The sequence below is a fragment of the Aedes aegypti genome, chromosome 2 (genome assembly GCF_002204515.2).
Source record: "Aedes aegypti strain LVP_AGWG chromosome 2, AaegL5.0 Primary Assembly, whole genome shotgun sequence".
Taxonomy (NCBI): domain Eukaryota; kingdom Metazoa; phylum Arthropoda; class Insecta; order Diptera; family Culicidae; genus Aedes; species Aedes aegypti.
The window spans coordinates 357,539,864-357,560,067 of record NC_035108.1 but is presented as its reverse complement, the minus strand read 5'-3'; the positions used below and the strand labels follow the sequence as shown (position 1 = coordinate 357,560,067).

Sequence of the window (20,204 nt, the reverse complement as noted above, 5' to 3'; positions counted from 1 at the left end):
GCTCACTAGCGCCTCCTAGCGGCAAAATCGCGAACCAAACTGTTTGCTTTCCGGATGATCCCCTGAACAACTTAGCTGAAGATCGCTTCTTTGCAAGTCGTAAGGATCTCGAGATATAGCAATGTCAATTTACCTGTTTTGAGGTGATGCTAAACTTTTTGGGGGTGATTCAATATTCAGCTGAGTGTTGCAATATTTATTTTAGTGAGTCCGTATTTATGACGGGTAGTGTATTCGTGCGGGAAAAAAGTTCGGGAAAGTCTCCGGAATAATCGGGAAAACGGGAGAAGCCTAATGTATTAATTTGTATGGGAGATTACTTGAAGTTTTACAACAGCCTACTTGATAGCAAGACGAAGTTTGCCGGAACCACTAGTTACAACTATAAATCTGTATGAAATTTATAAATTAGACTACATAAAATATCTGATATTTAATTTAACAACGGTTAATGATTCAGATTATTCAAAAACATTCGTAATCTTATTATGTTTGCAAAACTTCGAAAACAATAATCAATTTTACCAAATGATCTATCAATGAACCGTTTCAAAAAAAGCTTTCAACCAAAATTCCGTTCAACTTAACATTATTCGACCAAAATAAATGTTCGACCAAATTTCCTTTCAACCAAATTTCCGTTCAACCAAATGTTCTTTCGACCAAATGTACTTTCTACCAAATTTCATTCGACCAAACCTCATTCGACCAAATGTCATTCGACGAAATGTCATAAAGCCGTCAGATATGTTGATGGTTACGTTCGACATCAAGCAATATTATTTAGTCGAACGGGAAAAGACTCAAACAGAAGTAGCGAATACTGGCAACAACGTCTTATAAATTATAATTTCACTGATAATAAATCTTCGAGCTGTTTAGTAGAATACCTATAAGTAGATGAAAAAAACCGAATTTAGTACTATACCATTTAATTCCACTAGAGTTTGTATCCTTTGACAGATACGCGTATTTCGACCTCAACTGTTCTTCAAGTCGAGTCTAGTACACGACACTGAAGACGGCCTTACAGTTGAGGTCGAAATACGCGTATCTGTCAAAGGATACAAACTCTAGTGGAATTAAATGGTATAGTACTAAATTCGGTTTTTTTCATCTACTTATAATTTCACTATTATCAACAAATAAGAGATTATTTTTTGTGTACCAGGAGTTTCAACTTAAAGTTGCACATCTTCACTATTGAACAGTCACAAATAGCCATCGAATGTAGTACCACGCTTGTACTGTGTACAACAAGTGTGTTTTTCAGATGGTGCATATAATCAGTGCATGATATCTATGCTTATGGGTCAAAAGCTGTACTGGAGAAGGCTCCCAGACATTGTTCACTTCATTCGTAATAGTTGCCATACATTTTCTGATACTTTTAGAAATTAAAATGATGAAAACAATAAGCATTTCTCGATTTTGACAACATTTCCATTTTGGCAACATTGAAATCACGCTTTGTTGCAAAAATCTTAAAGGCGCTGTATTTAGATCACTTTTGTTAGAGTGAACTTAATAATATTCTTGAGAAGCCCTGTCCGACGAATGCCAGATTGGGCTCTCCTTGTCATAATGATTGTTTAGACTAGTGAACATCCAAGTAAATCATATATTTCATTTTTTATCTCTTCAAGTGGCTTATAGTCACTTGAGCGATCTTTCAAGACGACCATGAACAAATGTTCAATTTTGCCGTCGAAAGTAAAAAATGTGCTTTTTTGTTTGAGAAGATGTTCGCAGAAACCTTAATTCCCCTAACGGAGTTCAAGAACTTTTACCTAAGTCCCCCAAATTCGGAACAACTGATAACGATAGGCGGCAGTCTTTGTTTCCTTATTTGAATCAAAGAGCTTGTGCTAGAGGCTGTTTTGATTTGATGTTCTGAAAATTTGTCTAAAGCGTCTAACTCATTTTGATGCAATTATCAACAATAGCTATTTGACCCTTGGAAAAAGCGCGCATTATGGAGAAGCGTCCTTTCTTGCATTTTTGCCACGTTTAGTGACAGTTTCAAAACCCACTTTTTTTGGAAAGAAGTTGTGAATTCAGAGATTCACCTTTCCTTTTGTTCGAAATTGCAACCATGTGTATTGAATAATCGAACAAAGAAGTGACTTACTAAGAGATTTCTTTCCAAGACGTCAAGGAAAGATTGCTATCGCTAGCTTTCGCAAACGGATCCAACGAAAAATCGCAGGCTCGGGTCCAACTAGGATCGTTAAGTTATAAATAGGTATCAAAAGTAGCACTGAGAAGAACTGTTTTATTATATAAGCTAGTTTTGAAAAAATCCGAGTGCAAAAAGATGTTGTATAAACACATACTGGACATAATTTGCAATAATCAATAATAATGCAAAAAGCTTCCACAAAATAGTGCACCTTATGATATTCTGAAAGCTCAGAACTTAGAATTGATTCCACACAGCTTCGAAAATTTCATTCACCAACCTCACTAAACACGCTAATTCTGATAAGCCAGAACGTTCCACTCCAAGGCGTCTCAAATACGCTAAAGGGCCCATTCGCGTTACTTTAAACATCGAACGAATAGGAAAAAAAAACAATGAACAACACCCACTATGAATGCAAAAAAAAAATCAGACAAGGAGAACCTATAACCATCCCATATGATTATGATCATCATTATGATCGTACTTTACTGTACTTGCAACTGTCTCAGTCTCTCCATCGCGTGCCGAATAGTCGCTCTCTTTTGCACTCATCTTAGTCCGCGAGGGCAACGAAAGCTATAGCAAGACTTGGGTTCTTTCCTATTTCCGCTCGATGGTTCGCGGTTTTTTCGGTTGTTCTTTCTTGGGCTTGCGAGGGTAATAATACCGTATGTTTTATGATTAGTTGAAGAAGGTGCGCTGGGTACGTTTAGTTTGTGTTTCGGATCCATGACGGGGTCTGTGTGCAAACATGGTTCGTCTTGGTTGTTCCTGTTCTAGGAATGGACTTAGGTTGAGATGGGAGAGTTGTTTGGTTATGAAGAGATGGATTTTACTTGTGAATTTCAGATAAGCTTTGGGACAGGAATAGTTTACACGTTAAGGGTTTTTTCACAAAAAGGAAATCTAGCCCAAATGTATAACTTATAAACATGCTTCAACAACAATGAAGACTGAAATGTATGGAATGGGTTTTGAAATCTCTGTCTGAAATGACACAAGGTGGAATAAGAACTTCTCAATTGAATATATGAAAAAACAACTCGAATTCTTCCTGGTCGTTTAAATGCACTATTTTTCTTACAATTTCATAATGATGATAGCCTAAAACTCATCTCCGTTCTTAAAACCCCCACCAGAATTTTCCACATTATTCGCTAGCTCATCATCATCCCAACAACGCCTCATTCTTCCACGATTCTCCTGCTGCATTGAAGTCAACAGTCAACGAACTACGTTAGCATAGAGACCCAGAGTCAGTCAGTGGCGGGCGAGTCTACACGGCCCCAAGTAGGTAGGCAATAAATAATAATGTTACAACGGTGCATATAAATTGAACAAGCACAAATCCCAATAGAAACCCATAGTGCTTTCTGCCTTCTGAGAGCTAGACACCGATAGGTAGTTACCGCGTGGCCAACAAAACAGTACATTTTTTTCTGCTCGAATGAGAGGACTGTGAGCAACATAGCGTAGCATAGAAGAGAACTAGGAGCGTTGTTTCTAGGAGCGCGAGTCTATGAATCATAGAATGGAAAAGTGGGTGGTGGGTGGCAGCGAGTGGTCGGTTGATGACTTTTAACCAACATACAAAGTGAGAGAGAGCAGCATAAGGTTACCATGGCGCAGAGAGCATGTGCTTGATGGGATTTACAGTTTTGTTTTCTTGCCTACTCGGAGAATGAGCAAATGTACAGTTGGATGCAGTTTGCAATAATGTGGGGAGTTTGGGAAGAGCGGTGCGTGAGAGCGCCACCTCTCGAACGGGGGAGAGAGAGCCAAAGTGGATGGAAAATAGCCGTGGTTCGAAAAACAGCCGCGCAGCAAAAGAGAAACCAAAAACGAGGCGAACTAAGGGTATGCGGTGCCTTGAGCGATTACCGTCATCGATAGTAATCTTGACAATAAAATTTCTTTGCAAACAAAACTTGAAATTGACAATGCTCATTAACTAATTCCAATGTTGAAGCACTTCAATATGAGAAGTTCAATTCGAATCCTTGATTATGGTTTATGCTCCACATCAACGAAAAACTCCAAAAAAAAATGCCGATAAACAGTTCAGATTCCGACATGAACAGTAGACCACTCACTAATTTTAACGTGCAACAAATTTGATTCGTTCCAACAAATGTGAAAGCTATTGTTCTGACATTCTAGACATAAGAAATGCTCTCGACAGTGTTTGGCATGAAGCCTTGATTATTAAATAAAAAAACTTTAATTTTCCAACATTTATCCAGCCTTTATCCAGCCAACACACTTTTGCAAGCTGAAACCTACATAACTTTTTCGTTTCCTTAGAATAATCAAAAGTTATCTGTCAAATCGAACACTTCAGGTGTTATCAGAACTCCAAGTCTGAAAGACTCCCTGTAAGAACTGGTGTTCCTCAAGGCAGCATTTAGGGACCTATATCAAAAAATATTTTCACATCTGACGTATCTGAGTTACCTCAGGGATGATAAAAATCTCAGTTTGCGAATGACGAAGGCCTCCCAGCCCTTGTGTGACCTGTAGTAGACTGAAGCATCTGTAGCTTGCTTCGAGGGATTTCGAAGAGTAGCTTAAAGGTTTTCAAGGTGTATCGATGGTTACCCCTGGAGTTCCTAAAGCTTTCACAGAAGGTCCGAAGGCTCATTGTGGGGGTTTTGAAGGTTCCTTGCGATTTTGACGTTGGATAACGTCTTACGGCAACATACTGGGGTACAATTTCGAAAAACGAAAAATCGCTCGCGTCACGAAAAGTGGTTAGATTTTGACTGTTAATAACATTCCAACGCCCGGATAGATTTTCAAAATTATTACACCAATCGATTGGAAATCTTTCTACAAATCGACTCCAATAATGAAAACTATTTATTTTCATGACTGAACTATTGAAAAATTGGTAAATATAGAGGCATGTCTTATTTACCATAGAAAGGCACATTTTTCTTGCATTTATAAGGTTTTGACGTTTCGAAATTTACATGCACCGTAGTTTCGGGTGAAATTGATCATTTTTCGTGGTTTTTCTTGTCTGTTTTCAATAATGTTGAAAATGCCAAGTAACTGAATGCAGTAAAACAAGTACGAGCGGCAAGCCTCTTTGACTTATGTGCCAAAATTTTCGAACAAATGTGTTTTTAGTGCTAAAAATCACCCTTTAAATAAAAAAATCGGGGAATCCCATTTCGGAATGAAATTGATCACTTGTCAATGCGATTATTGTTATTTTTTGAAACGACTCTATAAATGAATATGAGCTCCCTGAATCCGAATATGCTTGCTAAGTTCTTAATAAAGAAGAAGAAATCAAGAATTTTAATGAAAACGCTTATATGGAAGCAATTTCCTAAGAAAATCTCTGATATCTAACAGAAATTTAATTATTTCAACCGTAGGTATGAGCTAATTGGTACGAGTTTAGAAGTTGAAATTGGGCTCGGGGATATATTTTAAGCATCATTACTAACTTTACTTACTTTGAATAATGCCGTTGTCGTCGTCGCTACCTACATGTAAATGCATGCTAGAGCGATTAGAGTATCAACTTGTCAAACAAAGAGCTTGAACTTATCAGCAACAACTTTGTTGATGTTTTGGTTTGGTGAGAAATTGTCGATCGGGTTGGTATCCTCAAACAAACTGATCAGTTAGGCCACTCGCTTCCATGACAGCCGAGCTCTGGAATCGCAGATTTGCCTCTACATTTCCCCGGATACCACGACGAAGCAGTAGAAGTTCTTCATGGTGCGGAACTTCTTCGAGTATCAAAAGGAGATCATGCCAATCGTTGTGACTGGCAACTTCAATATCGATTTGATCAAAGAGGAGAACATGAAGTTCGCAGACTTCATGGAGAAGTACCTCTTACCTCAAACTGGCTTCGGAACCCACTAAAGCAACCAATCTTAGTGGATTATGCGTCGACCTAACGTTCAACCGTCATATTTGTTTAGGGAGCAAGAGTTACCGCTCATGCTTCTTCTTCCAACGATCGATTCTATCGGTGTTAAAATGTTAACTGAACAAACCAAATAATAACACACAATGTCCATAATAGGTCAGATTTGACATGCAACAAAAAGTATGAAAATTGATTGGATTTTTATCAGTAGACATCTTTCATAAGTTCGTGAAGGTTTCAAGCCAGGAAATAGAAGAAGCTTACGTTATCCAACGTCAACTTGGCGGTTGTATCTCGGAAACAACCTCTTACTTTTTTTTTCTGGGAGTTTCTCAAGCGTTACCAAAAGGCACTCAGCCAATTCCTGGATTTCCAAATGGGAATCTCAAGTTTTCCAGAAGCCTCAGAAGCTGTCCTAGTGGTTCCATAATTGTTTTCAAGAACTCTCCAGGATTTCTGAAGCCATTCTCAGATGTTCTGAAGCGGATCCTAGAGGTTTCGAGCATTTCAATGTTCATTTCAACAGTTTCCCTGTACAAAGAAAGAAGTTATCCGAGGTTCCATGGATCTAAATTTGATAGTATGCCTTTAAGAAGGGGATCCCCAGAAACCCTTAGAGATCCCTGCGAATATCTAAGAACCTCTATGATAACATTGAAAACACCTGTAACCCCTTTGAGAATTCTTGAGAACAATTTTTGAACCCTGAGTAATCTTTTGAGTAGTTCTGATAATCTAATGCATACCTCTGAAAACTCTGCAACCGGTTGATGTTAGTTTCTCGCCTTTTTTACAGTGCATTCATATAGCTGCTTCCTGAAACCACCTTCTGATCTCATTAACCATCCTGAACTGTCTTTGAACATATGTCAGGGTTCATTTTGACCCATTTATGATTGCAGGAGGTCGACTCAACATTGGTTGTCGGAATTAACCTAAGTTGCTTACGGTGTGCAAGGGAATCTGGCATTCTTTAAGGAAATATCAAGAAGTGTCTCAAGCATTTGTTTAATGCTTTTTCGGGAAAATTTACAATCATTTCTGTAAATATTACTTTTGATTTTTTTTTTGTAGTAGTCTTGCAAAAAAACTTATAATAATTCATTCATAAATATTTTGTTCAGAAAATCATAAATACTCTGTTCTAGAAAATCTACTCGAACCATCTTATTTTTTTAACCGTAAACGTACAAAAAATTACAGAGCTTTCCAATAGTTGTCCACAATTACAAATTAAGATTTTTTAAAAGTTTTTACAAAACAATTTAAAGGTTCGTCGAATCGCTTATCATAGAACTCCATTATTCATTTCTTCATGAGTTTATTTAAATATTCTTCAAAAACTTTTTTCAGATATTCTGAATGAAATTTCTTCAGGAATTACACCCAGAACTCCTCCAAAGATTTTAACAATAACTGTGTTTAAATTTTCTCTGAAATACATTTAAGAATTTTTACAAAAAATCTACAGAAAATACCTCCAAAAATTCTGTCATGAATTCTTCTAGAATTGTTTTCATCAGTATTTTTGTGGAAATTATTTCAGGTATTTCTAAAATCTTTTGCGTGAATCCATGAAGCAATTCTAAAGGGAAAGTTCAGAAAAATAATTCTAAGGATTGGAAGAGATTCTTACAAAAACTTCTTCAGTAGAATTCCTACAGAAGTATAGGTTGCAAATTGCTAACTAGCCTCACCTTGCCGACAGTATGGACAGTGAGCAGCAACATTTCCAACAGGACGCATTAGTGGATTGTGGAACTCTCTGCATTCACCGATATTACACCGGAATTTGAACTTGCACTGGCCACCGTGTTCTTTGAGACACACGTGGCACAGCTTCTCGCGGTTCATCAACAACAGCCGATAAACATACCGCATCTTCTTGAATTCGCCGCAGTCGATGGTCCATTTCGGGATTTTCTCACCGGTATAAGCGAGTGAGCTGCTGTGGCAATAAAGTCAACCTCTCTCCATTGACTTACTTCTTCCGGATGGGGAACCCTCTTGTGGGTGGCTGGGTGACGATGGCTTCGCAGGCATCTTCTACTTTGGAAGTGTGTTAGCGTCCGCAGCGTTGTTTCACCGCGAACTCTACGGTAGTGAACCCACTCGCGCATCTCAATATCCGGCAGCTTGACGACCAGTGACTTATTCAGAAGCGGGTTGAATAGATGTTGACGTAGATCAGGGGCTTCCAAGTAACCACATACCTGCTCCACCGTGATTCCACCGAGGTCCAAGCTTTTTAAGTTATACGGTTGCGGAGCCAGCTGTGCCTTCATCCGGTCTGCTGCTGCCCCATCCCGTGCCTCACACTGTCAACCTTCTTGCTGATAATTCGCGAAGTGTTGTTTTTGACCTTCCTCTCCATGAACGAATCGGAACTCTTGTTTTGCAGATCCTAATTTTTTGAACACTCGTAGTCATCGTCTTCCACCTTGGTGCTTTCATCGTCTTCCACGAACTTCTTGAAATTCTACTTCGTCAGCTTCAAAGCCTTTCGGTTAAATTTGCTAGAAGCCTGCACTCGTAAAACGCCCGTATCAATTTCCGATGCTGACTTTGGCTAGACAGTCTCGCTAACTCGTTGTCCATGATTGCTAACCGTTCCTTGAACGACTTCGGCTGCTCCTTCTACGCTCGACTTGCTCCATCTCCGTCCAAAGCATCTCCACCTGCCAAGCTAATTATTCTTCTTCCTCTGCACGCATCTGCAGCTCCATCTCCATTTTCTTTTTCTCTTACGCACGCTGTATCTCTTTTTCCTTTTTCCGCAGCTGCATCTCCATTTCCCTTTCTCTGTACACGATTATATTTAATCATATTTGAATTCCTTTTCGATTTCTCTACGCATACATCTACTTACAATAAATTTCACTGGATAGCCTAACTTTTCCCGTATAAGTATTTCACAAGGTATTTAGGATACAAATTCACTGTGCCTGATAGAGCGATTGATCAAATAATCTTACTTTTCACTTAAGATGCTTACCTAATAGATCATGCTACACTAGTTGACGAAACTATCGTATCTGTTTGCACTCCTAAACCCACTAATTAATCACCTTTTGACAAACTTGTTTTGTACGAAATACTATTCTTGTCGTAATGAAGAAATCTCTTCTAAGTCTTAATCAGCCATGTTTATTTACTTTCCGCTTTGCTACTTGCTCACTACTCACTACTCACTTATGCTCGCGGCTTGGACTGTTCACAGACTAGGCCTGTTCAAGTAGCGTCTGAACACTTGCTAGGGGATGACAAGAAATGATTAGTTGGATTTCTGATTAACAGAGTTGCAGGGAGGAGTTGAAGTTTTTATCTGAAGTTGGAAAGTTTCTCATGGAATCTTATTGCTTCAAATCTATTTATGTTTAATGTTTAGTTTACCGAATGTGCTTCTACAATACTAAAATAAATTACAAATACTCGATTGATGATTATTTTGAAAAAGCTTGCAGCCACTATTGCACTAAATGAATGAAACGTTCAAGAAACAATCAAATTATAATCCTTGATATTAGAACTTATTCACAAGATTTGTTTAAAACAGATACTGGTAGCACTGGTAGGATTTTGTATCGTCAAGGTCATCGACTGAAAAACAACGGGGCAATCTTTGTTGAGCTGACACGTCCTGTCCTAGATTTAAAGAAAGATTTCATTTTTGGACAGTATTCTCAAATAAATTTCAAGGAAAACTTAAGCAGAATTCTCACAAAATGTTGGGACATTATCACAGAATTCGTAATAGAATTTCACAGAATCAAAGATTTCATTAGAATGATTCTCGCACAATCTTCAAGGAATTTATTACAGAACTCTTAGCAAGACAAACTTTTTCGGATTCCCCTTCGGAGATCTTAAAATGAGTCTTGATAGGGATCTAACTGAAACCCAAAGGCCCGAACGCAATGACAGAGGAACGGCAACGGAAGCGGAACAGGTTCAACCAGAATTCATCACATCATTGCGACTAAGCTGTCAACGAATGAAAGAAACCAACACTTAGCCGACAAGCATGTTGTAGTTCATACTGACGAATCAGTTACGCTTTCACTGCCATTTCGCAATCATTGCGTTTGGGCCTTAAGAACAAATTTAAAAAAATTCTGCCCAAGATTTTTCGAGAATCTTGCGCAGAATTTTGTGAAATTTGTTCTGAATCAGGACTTTGTCTAAGATTTGAACCCGCGACTAAAAAATGTTGGCAGGCCTGGTTTGGAGCTTTGGAACCAAAACTGTCTTCTACCAAATTGTTTGTATTAGTAAGGCCCTTTGTTCGGTGTTCATAGAGTTTAAATAGCAAACTTTCTTATTTGTAGGAATCATGGTATACATCCCGAGCAAAGTCCAACATCAAAAAGAAAGGAAGTGGAAAATATATTCTGTTTTCAGCATCAAATTGATATCCCAATTTGATATCAATTTGTCATTGAAATATTCGATATCATATTTTGTTTTTGTTCTACTATCATTTTAAATTTTTGGTAATGTTTTCATTTTATATAATTATAAATTTATTCGTACTACATGTATGAACACTTTGAGAATATAAGAATAAGCATTTATTTTGTTTTGTTCAATATCAATCGAAAATATGTCCATCTCAATTAATTCTCAATTTTTCCTCCATGATAAAAGAAACAGTTTTCAATTTGCTATTACTGATAGCAAAAATAGTTTTCAATTTGATTTCATGGAAACATTTTTCCGCTCTCAGTTTTGATATTTTAACCGTTAAAACGACCAAAATGACTGCAAACTAAGTTATCAAAATTCGTAACCACGCTTTGCTCGGGATGCCTCAGCAGAGAGCGCCTCGGGTGAGTAGGCATACTACAAAATATTAGAATTGAACACTATTTTGCCAGATGATGAAATAAATCCGAGTGGTATATCTGTTTATCTGTGCTACATCTTTACTGAGGAATGTATACTAGAATTCCTACAAATAAAAAAGTTGACTATTTGAATTTTATGCGGACCACCTTCATCTAGAATAACACCAAACAATGGGCCTTACTTATACTAACAACTTCATAGAAGACAGTTTTCGTCTAGTGTTTCTCTAAAGCTCTAAATGCATCTTTCCAAGTAAATCTGCTATCTAGACCATAGTGCACTGGTACAATAACGTCGTAATTAATTGTACCAAACTATGTATAATTTTTTCATTGAGTTTTCGTGAGAAAATGATAGAAAATCCGAAATTTTAGAAAAAAAAACTGTCAGAATGTAGACTTATTTTAAAAAAGATTTAGGAAAAAATAAGGATTTTATTCTTCTCAATTATCTGCAATCCATCTTAAAGTTACTTACTTCAATTTGAGAAAGCAATCGAGAATTGTTAAGCATAACGAAACATGTGAGACCAGTCGATTTACTCCGTTCACTGTTTGTTTGACATTGGGTCCTTAGAGGGTAAATTATACGGAGAAACTTTGAGAGGTAAAACCACACAAATATAACATTTTTTTTTTATTATTTCTTTAATAACGAGAATTTTAACATATGAGCTAGTTCTTCTCTACAAATATAACATAGCTAGTAGGGAAATATTAGACTTTAAGATATAAAATACTATGCAAACTAATTCTACAATTAAATAAATAAAAACCAAGTTGAAACTAGAACCTATCAAAAGCTAGAGAGACGGATGGCATAACGTTTAAATTAAATAAACACCTAAGCATTATATACAGTAGGTAACACTATACATAATGTCAGCACTGGTTGACAGTGTGAACGAGGCTGAACAGTGTTGGCCAAATTTCTCCGTTTGGGAGGTTCCGGGTGGATTACACCTATACAGTCTCGAAGGAACGCCTACGAATGGGCGGTCGAAGGTCCCAGAGCCAGGAATTGTAAGCCACTCGCTCACTTAGTTCGAGAAAGCGAAGTCAATCAGAAGTGTCTGAAAAGGATTATAGAAAACCCAATTTCAGTAACAAGTGACCAAGAATCTCAACCGTAGAACCGGTTGTAGAAGTGTTGTATTCCCGGTGTTCTGTCACCATTCCGGATTGACGGTTGTGTAAGCCGAAGCAAGAAGCCTGCTGTACCGAACACGGACTAGTTCAACCCAAGGCCGACGACATGTGCAAGCCCGTTTAGGAGAGGGTTCCTAGCCGGAAACCTGAGACCGACCCCTGGTTCCGAGATATCCCTGAAGCGATCCGGAATCCGAAGACCCGTACCATCCAAGGACAGAGTCCGGACTGACCGACGATCCGCCAACTGGAGTGCAGCGTACGGGCCCCAACGAGACTATACCCACACCACGTGAGTACTCTGTACCTGGTAGGTTATAGCTAGGGAATTAGGTGGTTAGGGCCGATAGGGCAATTATCCCTATAAACGTGCCATCACATTAATTCCTGTGGTTTTCCCTCTTATCCGCGTCTCTTCAATGGCAAGGAATTGAGCCGACCCTGAGTGTTCCTTAAGGTTTATGCGAGCTAGTGGGCCGTGAAAAAGGCTGTTACACATGAGAACTCATGGCCTTCTGCCTAGTAAGCAGAAGTGGTAGCCATTAGATCAACGACCCTGTTATTCTTAGATTTGTTTCTAGTCCAATACTCCAAGAACTCAAAATTATTACATTCTGGAGGAATTATTGGTTAAACTTGCAGAGAAGTAAAAATTAAAAGAACAACCCATTATAATGCTCGTAGAAGAACTCTTACAAGAACATTCAACTGAATATTGCAGTAATACCTAAACGAAGCTAAAAATAGATATTTCGAACATTGAGGGTCGTATACAAACAAAATTGTCAATTATCTGAAGAAATCTTAAAGACTTCTCGAAATATCTGGATGAAACATGAGGTAAAATCACAAGGAGTATATTTGAAATAAATAAGGCTGGAAGGTTATTCGTTTCGGAATACTTAAAAAAATCGTCTAAACGGATTTCTGGGGATACACTAAAAATCCTGAAAAAATGCTTAGTATTGCCCAGGAAATTCTGAGAGCATAACCAAGGACGAGCTGGAAAACCTTTCTTAAAATATTTCCATGAACAGTAGGGTGTGGCTCAAGAGGTATTTTCAAGTAATGATATACGACATCATGACTTTGTTGTCTTCCAACCAATTTTAAAGTTTTTGGCATTATTTCCTTCAAAATTAAATTTATGAGAAGTTTGTAGAATACCAAATATGTCTTAGATCAAAACTAGTCTTATTTAAAAGTAGTTTTCTCTAAATTTATTCTCTTTTTATTTAAAAAAATCATCTTTGTTCGACCATAACTTCATAAATACTTATCGAATTTCAAATCTTTACATGCTTTCGTTGCCAATTTAATTGTTTTCAAGCTATGTATGGAACAAATTCAACCAGTTTTTTTTTACCTAGTAATTCATCAAAAACTGCCCAAAAATATGTTATTTTAATGAAAAAAAAATCACATATATTAGAATTGTTGCTTTTTTTTGTCGGATATTACGTTGCTACTGTTAAACTAAAATTAATTACAAGTTAAACAATGTACACATTTAACAATAAAATTGTCATAAAATTTATGCATACCTGCTTCTTACACCTTTTCGCAGGTTTAACAAATTAGAAACAATAGTTTTAGCTTAATTTTTAAAGTTTAACGGACAAAAACTTAAAATATAATATATTTACCGTAAAAAATCATGCTTTGGGCAGATTTTGTTAAATAATTAAGTCAAACCAATTTTTTTGATTAATGTGTTTACAGTTTAAAAATAACTGAATTCGCTCCAATCTGTTTCTGGGATTTCATGAAGTTATGGTCAATCAAAAATTATTCTTTCAGTAAAGAGGGGAAATAATTGGAGAAAACTACTTTTAACTAAGATTAGTTTTGATTTCAGACAAACTTGATATTCTACAAACTCTTTATAAATTCAAATTTTCAAGGGGATGATGCTAAGAGCTTCACAATTTGTTAAAAAATTACAAGGTTAGAAAAACTTCACTGAAAGTCATATTTCATAACATAAAAAATCACTTTCAAGTAGTTTGCGCCACCTCTAAATCTTGATATTTTTGGCTCAAAATTTGAAGTTTCCCTTTTTATGCGATTTGAATTCAGAAGAGCAAACGATTTTTTTGGTTTTGAGAACTTTCGAAGAATAAGCCGCACCCTAATGAATAGGTTTAAAAAAATGTCAGTGGGGATTTCTATAAGAGTTTCTTGGAGAATCCCTGAAACAATTCTAAAAGGTGTTTTCTAAAAAAATCCATACCTCGTACATATCTAGATGAGTTGTTTGAGGTCACAAAAAAATTTGGATAAATTTCGGTATAAATTATATGGTGATTTATTGGGTGGTAGGTCATTTGGCATAAAGTCGTTTGTCATAAATCCGTTTGGCATAATGGTCATCTGGCATAATGGTCATTTGGCATAAAATCGTTTGGCATAATGGTCGTTTGGCATAATAGTCGTTTGGCATAATAAGTCTGAAACCATGAATTTCTCAATTTTCGTTTCTACGTTTCTATTGAATCTTTCTGATGACATTAGGCTTGTTTTGGAGTCAATTGATACAAATGGCACCCTTCTTTATTTAATTGGCGGTTCTTTCGAGTTTTACGGTCCTCAGCATTTTTGCCAACATGTGTATAGCCAAGAATGACAGAATACTTCCTTCTTGTGACTGTTTATCATTCTTTCTCGTCACCACCTTTTGAGGCAATCAGTCATCGCCGCAATAATTTTTGGCATCCATTCTTCTATTAGTTTAATTGTGAATTTTGCCTTCTTTTAAAAATAGGCTGTTTTTTATATTTATACTGTTTTAAATTTTATTGTTAAACATTTTTATATTTTGCTGTATTATCAATTCTTTCCAGATGTGTTGTTAGAATGATAATTATTTTAGAACCTGCAAATATTCAACATATAATTTTTTTGGGGCAAACGCGTGATCTCCTTCTGAGATATGCTGGAAAAAATATTATTTTAATCACAAATTTTCCCTTCTCTCGATAATAGACGGTGTTTTTGGTATACATTTCAAAAATAAGAATTTATATTGAACCGTTGAAAATTTTTTCCACAAATATTTTCTTTTCAAGATGTGTTGTTCATTTGAGCTATGCTGTGAAAAGATTATTTTTTCGTTAGAGTCTGAAACATTTATAACGAAAGATAATCTGCTCTCGCATAAAGCCTATTTTTGCATTAAGTCGCATTGATAGATCTTTGGATTAGAGCTTTTAATATTTTGCAAAAAAAAATCATTCTTTTATCAAGTAACTTTCATCGAGTGTTACGTCCAAACTGGGGCAGAGCTTGATCTGTAACGAAATATTCTATGAGCGTTTCCTTGATGAATGTCTGCGAACTTTTCTTGCAAATTTGCTGTTTTCAAATATGTATATCGCAACAAGCTTAAGGATACTCTATGTTCTGAGATGTTGAGACCCGTCACGAGTTTTATTTAGTAATGCTCTATATTGACACAACAATTTTTGAAATTCTTAGCTTAGATAATCTCTGAATGAACATAACGCTTGTTTAGAACCTACCAAAATTATTTGCTATAGGCTCGGTGGTGTTGATCTCGGTAAAAGCTTAAAAAATGCCGATATTTATTTTAAGTCAATCATTATGCCAAATGACCATTATGCCTAACGGCCATTATGCCAAACGACCGGACATTATTCGATTAAACTCAGTGCAAGAATACTTACTTAAACAATATATCAGAAGTATCAGTAAGGATCATAGGGGTTCTTCTTCTTGGCATTAACGTCCGCACTGGGACAGAGCCTGCTTCTCAGCTTAGTGTTCTTATGGGCACTTCCACAGTTATTAACTGAGAGCTTTCTTTACCAAAGTTGCCATTTTCACATTCGTATATGGTTTGCCAGGTACGATGATACTCTATGCCCAGGGAAGTCAAGGAAACTTCCATTACGAAAAGATCCTGGACCGACCGGAAATCGAACCAAGACACCTTCAGCATGGCTTTGCTTTGTAGCCGCGGACTCTAACCACTCGGCTAAGGAAGGTCCTCATCATAGGGGTAACTCAAAGAAGAAACTATGGAAAAATAAGTCGAGTTATCTGTTAATAGTTTGTTCCGAGAAAAATAGCAGTTTTTTGCAAGATCCTTACCAGAAACCTGATATTTAGAGGGAATTTAAAGCGGATTCTTTGTGTTTGTAGTAGCTTTCTGACACCAAGAATTATCGAAAGTGTTCATTAAACAGCTGTTTTCAACGCCCTATTCTCCCATTGCGCATTAGGGTGCGACTTATTTTTCAAAAGTTCTCAAAACCAAAAATTCGTGTACTCTACTGAATTCAAATCACATCAAAAGAGAAACCTCAAAATCTGAGCCTAAAATATTAACATTTAGAGGTGGCGCAAGCGTCTTGAAGGTGAATTTTCAAGTTATAAAAAATGACCTGCAGTTAAGTAAACATAACTTTGTTATTTTTCAACCGATTTTAAAACTTTTAGTACCTTTTTCTTTAAATTTATGAAAACTTTGTAGAATATCGAATGTGTCTAAAATCTAAACTTGTCTTAGTTAAAAATACTTTTATCAAAATTTTTCCTCATTTTGCTTTAAAAATAATTTTTGTTTGACCATAACTTCATTAATACTCAATCGATTCTGAATCTTTTTTCATGTTTTTGAAGCAAATTAAGTTGTTTTCAAACTGTGCATACAACACATTTTTCTGAAAAATAATTTTGACTTAGGTATTCAACAAAAACTACCCAAAAATATGATTTTTCAATGAAAAAATCAAATTCCTTTGGATTATTTAAGTTGTTATGCCGGTAATAGCATTTTTCTATAAAACTTAAATATGTAAAGCATCTTGCCTTAATTACGAGTTGAATAGTGCATGCATTTTTAACATATGGAAACATAATTTTGTTTCAAAATTATTAAAAAATTGTTGCAAAGTCCTTCCCAAAGGTTTAACAAATGAGAAAAATCAATTTCAGCTTAAGAGATAATATTTAACTGCCAAAGAAAAGCCCAAGCAGGACAGTTCGGTTTTGCGTCGTCCGATAGATTTAGCTCACGGTTTCGCGCATGTTTTCGTCGCTGGATATTTTTTTTTCTGTTTTGGAGCGTCTTGCTGGGTAGTGCTTCGTGAAGCCCAAGCAGGACAGTTCGGTTTTGCGTCGTCCGATAGATTTAGCTCACGGTTTCGCGCATGTTTTCGTCGCTGGATATTTTTTTTCTGTTTTGGAGCGTCTTGCTGGGTAGTGCTTCGTGAAGCCCAAGCAGGACAGTTCGGTTTTGCGTCGTCCGATAGATTTAGCTCACGGTTTCACGCGTGTTTTCGTCGCTGGAGTTTTTTATTTTGTTTTTTTCCTGTTTTGGTGTTTTGGAGCGTCTTGCTGGGTAGTGCTTCGTGAAGCCCAAGCAGGACAGTTTTTACATTCAGAAATGGAATAGTGAAAAGTGAAAAATGAAAAAGTGATTTGTTTGATTTGTGTCCTCAGTACTGTTGGTTTTTGGCTGCCCTAAGTTCACCGAACCATCCGGAAGTGACAGGCACCACATAAATTTAGAGAATCAATCCGGTGAGTTTGTTCCAGTATGATAATTTTTCTTTTGTGAGCCTTCCGGATCGTTTTTGTCCGCGTCGTGGAACTTCTGATCGTTTCTTGAACGGAAAATGTTATTTTCGGAGTTTGATAATTATGTTCAGATTGCGTATCCTATCCGGGCGGGACCGTTCGATGACCCTGGAGGGATCGATTCTGCTGTTCGTATAATTTTGAGCAGAAAAACCGACTGTGTTATCCTAGGGTGTTTAGTTCGAACGCGCTTCCTTTCGTTTTTCGATTATCTAAAAATATAGTACCACCCAGTACAGTTTTTCAATAGGCGTGATTTTTTTTTTTACGCGTATCGTTATTTTATTCAATCTGATGACCCTGGAGGGATCGGTTTTGCTTTTTACTGGTTATGGAGCAAAAATATTACTGCACAATCGACAAGCATTTCTCTAAATACTATTTATACTATAAATAAGCTATTGTTTTCTCTTTTGATTGCCGGCATTCAAAAGATTAATTTGAAAACGCTTAAACAACAAATATTTATGGTCTATCGCCAGCTTTCTAGGCGAATCCTGACAATATACCTTCCCCAACCTCCAACTCCGTAGTACTTATGAGGGTGTCGCTGAGTCGGTGGCCTCTCATTAAGTAAGTGCTACATCAACATTTCCTTCCCCTATCTCAAGTTACGATAAAGATGGGCGTGGCCGGGAATAGCGATATTCATGCTTTTAGTATTCTTGTTTATGATTTGAACAAGGTATACTCCCCTGCCTTGTTCTTGAAAGTAGTCAGGATGAGATTATTAAAAACAAACATGAATGTTGCTAGTATCCAATCTACGAAGTATATCGTAACTACGCTAACGCTACGCATGTTTTTGTTCAGTTTTTGCTGAATAACTTGGTCAAGGCATTTTTTTTAGTGAAATGTGATTTATGAAAGGTTTGAAAACAATTGAATTAGCTTCAGAAGCATGTAAAAAGATTTGAAATCGGTTGAGTAATCATGAAGTTATGCTCAAGCAAAGTTGAAACTTTTAGTAAAATGAGGAAAAATTTGGAATAAATAACTTTTAACTAAAACTTGTTTTGATTTTAGACAAATTTGGTGTTCAACAAAGTTTTTACAAATTCAATTTTGAAGGTATTGATTTAAATCGGTTGAAAAATAACAAAGTTATGTGTACTTCACTGAAGGTCATTTTTTAAAACATGAAAATTCAACTTCAAGACGCTTGCGCCACCTCTAAATGTTAATATTTTTGGCTCAGATTTTAAGGTTTCTCTTTTAATGTGATTTAAATTCAGTAGAGAACACGAATTTTCGGTTTTTCGAACTTTTGAAAAATAAGCCGCACCCTATTGCGCATCCTTTTTTCAATCTGCAACTCTTTTGTGTTGCGTAATGAATCATAAGTTCATAACACAACAATTTTCAGAAAATGTCCAAATAATGGTGAACGCATCTAGACATGCGCCTATTACCATAAACCATGGCAAAAAAGTATATCGCATCCCCTCAATTCGAACCACCCCCCGCGCTCCCACCCAACAACGTGACGGTCTCGTGAGGTCTCTTGGTTGGGCCTCTCCTATGCTGCTGCTGCTGCTGCTGCTGCCGCTGCCGTTTCGTTTGCCAGCCTTCGAAGTTGTTGGGTAGCGTGTGGAAATATTATGTTTTGTCGGTTTCTCTATGGCCAGTCTTTCGCCGTACTCCGTATTGAACGCATCTCGTCCGCCTTCAGCCTGCCCGCCAGTGCCACCTTTTTTTCTAGCACCGGGATACGGATCGGATTCGACGACGAAGACGATAGCTCTCGATTTTGGGTTTCGTCCGCGGTTTCGACCTTTGGTGTGTTTACCGGAAGAATCCTGAAGCGGAGGATCAAGGATGTTCCGCTTGAAGGATTAATACGGCAAGAGGAACTCCCCGAAGGATTTCTCAGTGTGATTAGTGATTAGTGCCTTTTCGGGGATTGAAGAAGACCCTGTGTGCAGATGAATATTTTCGAAGATTGAAAGGCCTTGCCTATCGCTATGTGGAAATGAGTAAGTGTCTTTAATGGATAGCAGATAACTCATCAGTGTCTACGGCGTCTTGCCTTCCCCCCAAATTCAACCGCAAGTGTCCAACAGTGCGTTTCCGCAATACTTTTCCTTCCTCCGTGAATGTGTGTTTTTATCATCGACCCCTGCTATGATGCAAAAGTGATTTTTTTTGGTGGGTTTCATGTTCGCTGAAGACGCTGAAGTCAAGGTGGTTTTCGGCTACCGTAAAGCGGAAGCCAAAAAGAAATTCGGCTGGTGAACGGACGACCGCGCGATCGTGTCTCCTCCGGGGACCACGCCTCTAACTTCCGCAACCCCACATCTCGATCCAGCGAACGCCGTGAAGGTGTCCAAAAAAAACTCCGAAAAACTTTCGGACGCGACGCGACGCGTATCCGCGAACAGCGCCTCCGATGACGACAGCTCGACAACTCTAGACGCTAGACGCGCGGTGAAAAGTGAAGTGAAAGAAGCATTAAAAAATTTCACCTTACATAACCACGACGAAGAGTTGACTGCGGAGTGGCTCCTCTACGGCGGCGCGCACATTA

At 37.4% G+C, this 20,204-nt stretch overlaps 1 protein-coding gene across 4 annotated transcripts in view; it reads left to right on the top strand.

The window, feature by feature from the left end:
• The window catches only part of LOC5565997 (probable nuclear hormone receptor HR3), a 499,362-nt gene that overhangs the window by 125,682 nt on the left and 353,476 nt on the right, over positions 1–20,204 (top strand). The window contains exon 1 of one of the 4 annotated variants that reach the window (XM_021846409.1): positions 19,303–19,653. The exons of 2 other annotated variants lie outside the window; for them this stretch is intronic. The gene's annotated coding sequence lies outside the window, so the exon portion shown is untranslated. Of the gene's footprint in view, positions 1–19,302; positions 19,654–20,204 lie in introns of those variants that run through there. One more of the 4 variants, XM_021846408.1, reaches the window with a different exon arrangement.